Below are 9,352 nucleotides of genomic sequence, written 5' to 3'. Positions count from 1 at the left end.
AGAGAGAGAGAGATAATAATGAGAGAGATTAAAACTTGAACTGACAAAAGGTTACCAATTGATCCTTAGAAGACTTTTTTATTAATGAGGCCTCTATTTTCTTCATTTTCCATTGTTTTCCTTCAATTTCCTCCTCACATGTAACCTATGACCTTTCACTTTACTTTTCTCCTAATTTCCTTTATTTTCATAAATAAATGTGCCAAAAATGCCTTTTTGCCTCTTTAATGCCTTTTCCCTATACTTTTCCAATTTCCTTAGCCAAAACACACATCCAGTGATGCCCACTAGGATATCTTTGTCCAACATTCATCTTGGAATAAGTTTCCCTTAACTGTGGTCTTATTTTTCCTTTAGTAACTTTTGTTACATGAACTTTTCACTAGGGATGTTACAGAAAACATGAGAGGGTTTCTCATTTTTCCATCTGAGCATAAATACCTATAGTAGTACTTGGGTTAACAAATGTTGGAAATCTAATAGTCTTCTAGCATGACACAAATAAAACACAAGTATAAGACCCTTCATCCACAAGAGTGTGGTATTTATCTCGATTGAAGATGTGCACTGAGATTTGAAAAGAGACCTAATGAGAGAGTCTAAAATGAGTGGCATCAACATCAAACGTAATCAAACTTGACTCTAAGGAATCCACCCTTATAATAGTGGGATACCATTGTAGGGTAACCACATGTGCGACCAGTCAGTTGAGAAGTATCCATGGAGTTTTTCGGACCAATCCCTGCTAAGAATCAAGCCATAGAATTTTGGGATATCAGCTACTAGAATGTCAATAACCTGACATACCTTCGGGTTGGACGACAATCTTATGGTTACTTGATTAAGTTCACCAATCACTTCGACTTGAGATCGATCAAGCTGAACTATGCGCACTGCGGATTTTTGTGGTTGAACATTCAACTTGGCACATATTGATCTGGGTAAAATATTCGTTGAAGCACCAGAATCTACCAAACAATTGTGCACATTTTTATTGAAAATTTCATAAGTGAGAAGAAAAGGGGGAGTGTGAGACCTTGATCTTCCTCCAATCAAGGCGATGTCATTTGGATCAATCTTATTGATCATGTTGGTTGGAGGTCTTCCCATGTTGTGGGAAGCTACAGCTGTAGGCAAAGATGTAGTAGGCACGGCATGTAATTCTTTCATCATTATCTTCTGTTAACGTTTCAATTTGCTCAATTCATAAAGAGTGATATTAGCCCTAGTCTTTTTCATGTCATCAATAATATTGTATTCCATTTCATCCGACACTATCAGTGCGGTTTACCATTGTAGGGTAACCACATGTGCGACCAGTCAGTTGAGAAGTATCCATGGAGTTTTTCGGACCAATCCCTGCTAAGAATCAAGCCATAGAATTCTGGGATATCAGCTACTAGAATGTCAATAACCTGACATACCTTCGGGTTGGACGACAATCTTATGGTTACTTGATTAAGTTCACCAATCACTTCGACTTGAGATCGGTCAAGCTGAACTATGCGCACTGCGGATTTTTGTGGTTGAACATTCAACTTGGCACATATTGATCTGGGTAAAATATTCGTTGAAGCACCAGAATCTACCAAACAATTGTGCACATTTTTATTGAAAATTTCATAAGTGAGAAGAAAAGGGGGAGTGTGAGACCTTGATCTTCCTCCAATCAAGGCGATGTCATTTGGATCAATCTTATTGATCGTGTTGGTTGGAGGTCTTCCCATGTTGTGGGAAGCTACAGCTGTAGGCAAAGATGTAGTAGGCACGACATGTAATTCTTTCATCATTATCTTCTGTTGATGTTTCAATTTGCTCAATTCATAAAGAGTGATATTAGCCCTAGTCTTTTTCATGTCATCAATAATATTGTATTCCATTTCATCCGACACTATCAGTGTTCTAAATCGGGTCGACAACAAGGGGGATACCCACCCGGTCCGGACCTTGGTTGGCAGCTCCTTATCCGTTTGGTATAGCGGGTCCGACTGGGGATAATGGGACCAGTTTCCCAATCTAAGGGTGTATGTGTGTATGTGCAGAGTTGGATTGTTGCTGATCTAAGAGTACTTAAAGCTAATTTAATTCAAACTTTTAAACTAACTCTATGCTATTGTAATCTAATGAGAAACAACACATCTAAGCTATGCTAACCCGGGGTGTATTTCTTCTATTATGCGATCTAAAGAGATTTCAAACAATAACTGGTAATAAAGATCATTCAGCTATCATAAGAATAGAAATCAATTAAGATAAACCACTTTGCATAAAAAGTTAGGCAAAACAGTTGTGAACAACATATCGCATAATAAGTTATTCATATATCAGACATAAATAAATGGCTCCACCGTACAGAAGTGCCAAATGGTAACTCATACATTCATGCAGTAACATTTAAACAACTAAAAACTGTATATCACTTTAAGAATATAAGCAGAAATGGCCAAGAGATAAAAGTACCATTTATGACTAATCCTACTCATAAGCTTCAAGCAAAAAACGATTTATCTCTACTTGTTCTAACATCTACTAAGAGTACAAAAGTGCAACATCAGTAGCAGACATCAAATGCAAACATTAATAAATCTCGATCCATCCATTCATCAAAACCTCCTCTGAGGGTGCAGAAGTGCATGTTCCGAGGACAAGTTTTTGACAAATTTCTGGACCCTTCTCTAAATGCATGAGAAGGGTTAAAATACTACTTCCTAATTCTAATAATAGTTTATTTACAAAATTTAGGATGCGGTTTTCAAATGACCGTCCTTTTTCTAATCTAATTTTAAAGAAAAACAACATTCTAAAATAAGGCTACTTCTGAATTTGGTCTTTAAAGCTGCAAGTGTTCATCATGGGCTTAAGGAGAGTCGGCTGGCTGACTTCTGCGCTGAGCTGGGCTACGAAAACAGAATCTATGAGATCTGGCACTACTTTTTCGGCCGCGTTTATGATGCATTTCACAGTCATCCATTGACTATGCGGCTTGACCAAGTATGCCCAGTAACACTCCCAATTTAACCTGTTTAATGCTTGGATCGCTTTTCCCTTTTCCTGCGCCTTCTGCTTCCATCCTACTTCCAGTCGTAGTTTATTTGGTAGGTACCCCGGGGTGGTCTCTTCGATTAAATTGGCCCTGTGTAAATTCTCATTTACACAGTTGATAAGAATGTTTTCTTGCGTGGCCGCTGTCTCCGCTGCTTGTTCCGCCTGCGTGATTTGGTCGTCCCATTTATTAAAGAGCAATTCTTTATGATTCTCGTTTATTCTAGGTGCACTTGCTCTTTTCCCTTCATCTTCATCCTGCCAAGCTAAGTATTCTGTCACTCGTCTGTCACTCTGATCATAGTCACTCCGCAAGTCTACCACTTGATTGGTGATTTTATCGCTCAACTCGCAGTAGTGACTCCATTGTGATATCTTACGTCCCAACTCTTCCTGTTGCTGCAGTATTTGCTCATTTAAGCCAATAGATTCTGAAATAAATTCCGCAAGCTTAGGCTCATCTTTATGCATTTCTTGTAAAATTTGCAATTGTTTTCCTTTCTCGTCTAGACTTCTTTGATAGCCTATCTGCATCTGCTGAAAGTCTTCCTGCAACTTCTCGAGCTTTTTGGAAGCTTCAATATTAGCATTGGCTTATTGCAATTGTCGTTGTAGTAGCTATATTTGATCTTCTTGCTCTTTCAACAGTTGTTGAACTTCCGATGCCTTGTCAATAGTTGCAGAAGCATATGCTCCTGCGATCTGAGACAACTTAGTGAGATTTTCAGTTGGGTTATTGTTGGGGTCTTTCCATAAGACGTCCAAATGTTCAGCATCTTGTGACAGTGTATTTTCTAGTTTTCTTTTCTTCCTCTGTCTCCTTACAACTGCTTTATGTTGGGGACTATAGAATACGTCCAGTGGGGGAATTTCTTCTACATTAAGTAGAAGCTCAGAAGGTGGAGCGATAGGAATGTGCTCCGTTTCTGTGACACTGCTGACTATGGTCGAAACCACTTCTTGCGCCACCTGTGTATTGTTCACAGGTGTTCTTGGGGCTTTCCCTTCAAGATTGATCAGCTCATTGAAGGTTTCCCATTCTTTGTCCAGTTTTGTTGTTCATCTCTGCATTTTCAAGTATCCACTTGATCATATCCGTATATGGTAGAATTTTGGGCCTTGCTGCTATCCGGTGAAGAAATGAACATGCTAGCTCCTCTAAGGATGCCTCGGAAGAGCGTTGTGAGCCCGCAACAGTAGCAACCTTCATTATTCTGGGATTCTCTTCTTCAAGCAGTCTGTACATGCTTTCCCATGTCGATATCCCTGCGTCTCTGTTACAGGCTGTGTCTGTATACAAAGGCGCCATCTCCTTCGTCTTTTCCTTCGCCTCAGAGCCTTGAGCTTTATTTTTCTTTCCCATTTCTTCCTGCATTTGGCTTTGAATCGTCTTTAGTTCTTTGTTCCTGCAGCTTACGAGTGAAATGGAAATGACTGATCAAGAAAGGTGATGGGAGAGTTTTAAATGCAACAGATATATCAAATATGCCACCTTACGTGAAGTAATTCTTTACAAAAGCACGCGTCTTCATTTCATTTAATAGCTGACAACTAATTCCTTTACTATCATTAAAAGCGCATGATCTTGAGTCAGATTATAGTAAGTGGCTTTTCTTTGAATAGCGTGCTCGAAGGATTCATGATGAAGTGATTTATGATTTGCTTACGTAACATCGCAGATCGCGCCATCGCAAATCGCACCATCACAGATCGCGCAAACATACAAATATAATATCGCAGCGATCGCAACATCGCAGGTCGCAGAAGTTTAATGTTTTCCGAATCTTGTCAGCTCATTTCTACGATATGCGATCTTGCGATCGGTGTTATCGCAGGTCGGTAAATCTTGAAGTTTTTTCCTTATGAGTATTACTTTATTGCGATGCGATATTATGCTTAACACGAGAGTCTTGCTTATACCGATATTATAGAGAAATGGAGGCATTTTCCTATCTCTTTTGCAACGCGGCTTTAAAGATATTTCCCTTATCATAGACTTAGGTTAAAAAATATTCAAAAGACCTTCCTAAGCTTACGATGGTAACCTTATTTTGAAGAAAGGAAACTCTTGCTTTTTTTCTAAAATTTAACTAAGGGTCCCCATTCATTTAGTATTTTGGACAACACTTAAATGAACAAGGGGGGGTTGTTGCTGGCCACAACAATTGGCGATTCACTTGGGAGAACCAGTTATCTCTGATCTTCTATTGACGTTTTCAAACTTCCGAAACAAAAAAAAATTTCTCAGAGAACTTAAACTTTATTATAAAAAGATAAAGCATATTATACTTCAAACTGTCAATGATATTTTGTTTCAACCTCTTTCTATTTTAATTACTTGTATCCTCAGCTTGTCCTTGCATTTACATCAGCCATTACTTGGTCTTGTAAAAAAAATAAATAAAGTCTTCCCTGTGTAGCAGCCTTTTAAATATGCTCCTTTGTCGCAGGTAGAGCCTCTGCTGCCAGCAGGCGTCCATAGCCTCGACAGGGTTACCTGTTACCCAACAATGATCCTTTATCCTGCTTAAGGCTATTTACAACTTTTCAGAGAAAAACCCATTTTGACACTTTTTTCCTTTTTTTATTCTCTAAAGAACAATGTCTTGGTTTGGTGGCCAAATTATGACACAGTCATTCACTTGATTTACACTTTTGCTGAACAAGCTGGCTCGTGATGAGACCCCTTGTCTTTTGATTGCAACAATCTTGAGTCGTTGCCCTGTTTTGGTGGACAGTATTGGCAAAGTCAGCAAGTTATAATATCTGTGATCATGATAAGCCGGCTCGTGATGAGACCTCTTATTCTTTGAGATATAGTGTTTTCTCGGATTGTTTCTCTGAATGCTGCGATTTTCTTTAGCAGGGAGGAAATCATTGTTTTTCCTTAAGAAAGTTCTGGACGACAATAATAGAGGTTTTTGGAAATGGCTGTTTCTATAGGGAATCCTTATTTTGTTATTGATGCCTTTCATTGTACTGACATAAAACAATTTCTTCACTAAGATTGCTTTCTTCAAATTTCTTGGAGTTGAAACTAGTATCATATCTGGGTTAAAGTTCTATTGATAATAAAGATCAAGTTTCCAAAAGATTTGCTATTTATAGAAGCAGAAGTTCAAAATCTTGATAGAGAAAAGGTGTCTTTAGTAAATGTCAAATGCTGTTAACCATAACAAATTTTATTATGGAGAAAAATATTTAACGAAATGAGAGGTAGACATTCCCTAGGATTATGTACAGAATAGGGATAATCTCTTCTCTTATTTTGCCTACCAACTATTAAAAGTAAATTATAAACCTAATAACCTAGCTAAATTACTCCTACTCCTATTCTAACTATATACAGAAAATTAACTAGGTGAAATGATATTTCCAGTGGAACCATCTTTTCATTTTTATTCCTACACGTATGTAACTTTCAAACATCAGTGTTAAGAACAAAACTTTTCTTGGACTGTTAATGTTGGATGTGGAATAAGAATGTGTAACTTCAGTTGGAATTCTGTCTGAAATTTCTTTCTTATGAAAACTTCTTTCCAACTGGATACCTATTGGATCATAAAAATCAGGATGAATTTCTGTTATGGATTGATGATCTCGTAATAGGAAAGATGACAAGCCAGGTTGCGAATATGATTTTTCAGTTTTAATGGCCTGTAACCTACTGTGCGTTAAAGTCAAGCTTCTAGCAATTTCTTGTAAAAGGAAAGTTTCCATATATAAATCACTAAATAAATCAATGAAGAATAGATGGAAATTTCTGGAAAGAGATTTATCAATTGGCGCGAATTGCCGACAAGTTTCGAAAGGTACTTTCCTTCGTTGATGGTGTTTTGGATGCCAAAGAAGTTTTTTAAGAAAGTCTGATATTGATTGATCTTGGAATTGAAAAAATTCTATACTTCCTTGACACAGTTTAGTTTTCCAAAATGGTAGCACATCTTTTGAATGTTCTTTGATAAGGTGCTCAACATACCATAGTAATCTATCAAAAGTCTGAAAATTTAAAACACAATCCGATTTTGTACAAAATGAGTGCAAGTGAGAAAGAAAGAAATGATTATCTGTACAAATAATGTTACAACACAACTGGGATTGACTTGGAATATCTTTTTTTTCACAAGAACTGGCCAGAATTATGGGATCCGAGTAATTTCGAATTCCGTCTTGTGAATCAGAAGACAAGTTATGATTGTGAACAGGCATGGGGGTTTCCTCATGATATGAATCATAGATCGGGTATTGTCTTGGATAGTAAAATCATGCAAATGATCTTTTACTTTGAAATGAGGATTGACTGATATGATTCCTGAATTAGAATATCTCTCATTATCTGAGCTTTGTTGAGTTACTTGGGATAAATCAACAACATCATCGTTGTCAAAGTAGCTATCATAAATGATTTTACAGGTTTCCCTAGATTTCTCTTTTTCGTCATATATTTTCAGACAAGGAAGGTCAAGTGGTTCTTGTTTGAAAATGATCAAAGGATGTTCTATAGCTGTCTTTTTATCTTGAAAACCTAATGATGACTCATTTGAATAATCCTCTGTACTTTTTGAGATATCTTTAATATTGAGAGGGGAAAAATTATCATCACTAAAAACATCAGGATAAAGAGAAAAATGCGATTCTGGAACAATGCATTTGAAAATATCATCATGGAAAAATCTTTGTTCATCAGATTCATCATAGACATTAGGCTTTAGATCATACCTTTGTGTACTGATACTTTTTGAAAGAGAAATAGTTTGTTGTTCTAACCTTGGCATCTGAATTTGTTGATTTGCAACGATATTATCTGACCTTGTATCAAAGTCATCTCCTGGTTCCAAGGCAGGCTTTCCTCCAGCATTCTCGCTTTTGTCTTCTTGCATTAGAGCATGCATGTCTCCTAGGCTTTGGGAACTTTCTTCATCATGGCTGATTTGTATATTCAAATTGGAATTCTCATTCACATTAGAAGAAAATGAGACAAAGCTTGGACAAATTTCTGCTTGATCAGACATAGGAGGCAGGGAATGCTCAGCATAATCTGAAGATTCTTCATCTATGAGTTCACTTTCAAGATCATACTTTAGACAATTAAGATGAAATCGCATATTAAAATCCCTAACAGATTCATCTTGTTTCCGTAGATAATCAATTTCATCATATACCTGGTCATAGTCATAACAATCAAATTCACAAATGAAAGTCTTGACGAATTGGTCCCAGCTGTGAATTGAGGCAACTGGGAGGGTTCTGCACCATTTTCTAGCTTCCGCCGTGAATGTAAGAGTAAAAATTCTGCATAAAACGCCTTCATCAATTCTTTGAACATCCGAACTTGAAACTCTTTGAATAAATTGAAGAGCATGATTAAAAGCAGAAGAATTATTCTTACCATTGAATTTTACCTGAGACAAGAGTCTTACCACTTCAGGTGGAGTGTTGGAAGAGGTAGGAACATGGATGCAACTCCAAATGGGAAGTTTGTGAGCAGCCATCCTGATTCAAATGTTACAATTGAAAATCATTCCAACAGACACTATGTTCAGGCCCTCCTTCTAGCGCCAAATATGTTGAAGCCCCGAAAATCGGTTTGACAACAAGGGGGATACCCACCCGGTCCGGACCTTGGTTGGAAGCGCCTTATCCGTTTGGTATAGCGGGTCCGACTGGGGATAATGGGACCAGTTTCCCAATCTAAGGGTGTATGTGTGTATGTGCAGAGTTGGATTGTTGCTGATCTAAGAGTACTTAAAGCTAATTTAATTCAAACTTTTAAACTAACACTATGCTATTGTAATCTAATGAGAAACAACACATCTAAGCTATGCTAACCCGGGGTGTATTTCTTCTATTATGCGATCTAAAGAGATTTCAAACAATAACTGGTAATAAAGATCATTCAGCTATCATAAGAATAGAAATCAATTAAGATAAACCACTTTGCATAAAAAGTTAGGCAAAACAGTTGTGAACAACATATCGCATAATAAGTTATTCATATATCAGACATAAATAAATGGCTCCACTGTACAGAAGTGCCAAATGGTAACTCATACATTCATGCAGTAACATATAAACAACTAAGAATTGTATATCATTTTAAGAATATAAGCAGAAATGGCCAAGAGATAAAAGTACCATTTATGACTAATCCTACTCATAAGCTTCAAGCAAAAAATGATTTATCTCTACTTGTTCTAACATCTACTAAGAGTACAAAAGTGCAACATCAGTAGCAGACATCAAATGCAAACATTAATAAATCTCGATCCATCCATTCATCAAAACCTCCTCTAAGGGTGCAGAAGTGCAT

This window comes from Pinus tabuliformis, chromosome 9 (assembly GCF_031772625.1).
Source record: "Pinus tabuliformis cultivar Carrire ecotype Pingquan chromosome 9, CPIR1, whole genome shotgun sequence".
Taxonomy (NCBI): Eukaryota; Viridiplantae; Streptophyta; class Pinopsida; order Pinales; family Pinaceae; genus Pinus; species Pinus tabuliformis.
Note: the sequence above shows the minus strand (reverse complement) of the source record.